Source organism: Austrofundulus limnaeus, unplaced genomic scaffold (assembly GCF_001266775.1).
Source record: "Austrofundulus limnaeus strain Quisiro unplaced genomic scaffold, Austrofundulus_limnaeus-1.0 Scaffold546, whole genome shotgun sequence".
Classification (NCBI taxonomy): domain Eukaryota; kingdom Metazoa; phylum Chordata; class Actinopteri; order Cyprinodontiformes; family Rivulidae; genus Austrofundulus; species Austrofundulus limnaeus.
Window position 1 is genome coordinate 196717 of NW_013952948.1, and position 2547 is coordinate 199263.

At 40.3% G+C, this 2547-nt stretch overlaps 1 pseudogene; it reads left to right on the plus strand.

The window, feature by feature from the left end:
- Window positions 1–2021, plus strand: part of LOC106530681 (glutamate receptor 2-like) — an 86937-nt pseudogene extending 84916 nt beyond the window's left edge.
- The last annotated feature ends 526 nt before the right edge of the window (window positions 2022–2547 follow it).

The following is a 2547-nucleotide window of genomic DNA, read 5'->3' on the forward strand; positions in this document are numbered from 1 at the left end:
ACTTTGACTGTTAATACTTAAGTACAAAAAATATCAGATACTTTAAGACTTTTACTCAAGTAATATTCCTAAAGGAGACTTTAGCTTTTACCAAAGTATTTTTTTGATAAGATACTTGTACTTTTTAGGGTACTTTATACAACACTGGTCATTTCTACATGTTCTTATCTGTCAAGAGGTTCTGGTTTCATTTAAAAAGCTCATATTGTCCAAGATTAATCTACAGGGTGGATAGAGCTTAAAGCCTACCACAGCTGGAGGACCTAGTATTCAKTATCATTTACCCAGTTTAAATGTATAAAAACTAAACAGACTGCAGTATTTTCACAGTCTTTGTTTTACAGTTGAAGTTAATTATAAGTTGCAACTAGTCTTAAGAATTTTGATAGTTTGCTTTAATGCTTAAGTCTGAAAGTAGAAGTAGTTGGGACTAAAACTCCACTTTAAGTCCCATACCATACCACTTTTATTTATAAAGCACTTTAAACAGYACAAGGCCAACCAAAGTGCTGTACAGTAGACAGACACAACAGGACATAGCTTTATAAATACAGTGATCTGTGTCTGCAGTGGTTGTGGAGGAGCAACATGCTGACGGCTAACTTGGCTGCTTTTCTCCCTCAACAGATGAAATTCACAGATGCCATGCGATCCAAAGCTCGTCTGTCCATCACCGGGTCAACCAGTGAGAACGGTCGTGTTCCGGTGGCTTATCTTCGCCCAGGATTATCCATGAGCCTCAGTATGACAGATCTGTCCTGAAACAGTGCCTTACAGACAGACGACGCTCTCATTCCCCCCTGCTGTGAGTGAAGTGGGCAGGAATGCTACACCACTTTGAAAATGGCTAATTGCTCGCCGCCGCTGATAATCGGCCCCAGTTTTCACTCTACGTTTTTGTCTTTTCAACACGCTCTGCAAAGTCCTGAGCTCATCTTTTAACTTCTAGTAGGATGTCCTACACACTCTTCAGAAATGAGCTGAGAGCTTTTAAATCTTGTCTCCATCAGAGAACGAGGCATCTGCGCCGACACAGATCCCTGACAAACAATCAAGCACACGGGACAGGTTTTTGTTTTATAAAATGTGAATTGTTTTGTAAATTTTGTGCCATGGAGGTTTACTCCTGTTCAGAAAACAAGGACAACAGTTTTGTTGACACTCATGCAATAACGACATTATTCAGGGATGTGATCAGGAGTTGGGATAAAAGCATCATCTTGTTTAAAATGTGAAAAAGGGGCTAAGTCCTAAAATCTGCTCAAATTACAGCTGTTGTGATAGAAATTATGTTGATGTGCCCAATTGTTTTCCTTTTTTATGCCTGAAAATCCTGAAATAATTGTCTATTACTCAAGAGATGCAGATACACACATGCATGTTTCTTCTATCCCCATGGGGATTTTGCATCGACTTTTGTTCATTTATCGGTCATTTCTACAGCCTAACTCTGACCCTTACCCTAAACCTAATCTAAACTCAACTCACACCTTAGTCCTAAACTGAACCCTTGACCCACCAATGATATTTCCCCCAATGGGGACCAGACGTTTGTCCCCATAAGGAACAGTGGRTCCTCACCAGGCTGTGTGTAGCAGGAAAATGGTCACAAATCACACACAGGCCTGGAAATTCAAGTCAAAATGAGCAATAGTCAATATTAGAGACACTTTTAATTGGAACTGAGTGACTTGAACCAGGAATCACGATCGCATCAAAATTCAGCAACTTTTACTGAACGAGTAACAGAACCTAACCACAGAGTCGTGGTAGAAATAATCCTGTTCCTTCATTTAGTTTGGTCAGATTTGTAATCTATTCCCTAATCGTGCATGTGTAGTTACCAACAGACTGGACCATAGTCTGGGTTCAGTAACACTGAGCTGTTGAAGGAATTCTTACATCACTTCCTGTCAACATCAGAAAGGCAAAAAATACAGACAGTCAAGTCTTCTTCTGAAATAAAGAAATGTTTAGGAACTGTCGCAATAAATAACATGAGAACTGAAATTATACAAACAGAATATAACCATTTCTAATTCAGTTGTTGAGTTAAATACCTGTCAAAAAGTGAAATGTTTCGTCTCTCCTCCAAGACACTTCTTCAGTCTGATGAGTTTCAGGTGAACTCAGCCTTATAAGCTCCGCCTCCACATGGTGGACAAACAGGTTAGTCACATGCAAAAGAGGGTCATCGCCTAACAATAGGCTTGATTAGCTCTGTTGTTCATAGAGGGTCATGTGCCCCATCACCTGACTTATTGGTTTGGATGTTGTGGTTCTTAGGTGACATGTTATGTGAATGTAGTGAATGCAGGCGGAGCTCAAAGTCCCCTTGTTTTTGTTTTTTCCCTCTTTGTGTTGGTATCATTGGGCCCTGATTCACACCTTTTGCTCACAGGGGGCGGAGTCATACTTGCAATAACCTGCCACACAACCTGTGCAATAACCTGCTACACAACCTGTGCAATAACCTGCTACACAAGTTGTGCAATAACCTGCTACACAACCTGTGCAATAACCTGCTACACAATATGTGTAATAACC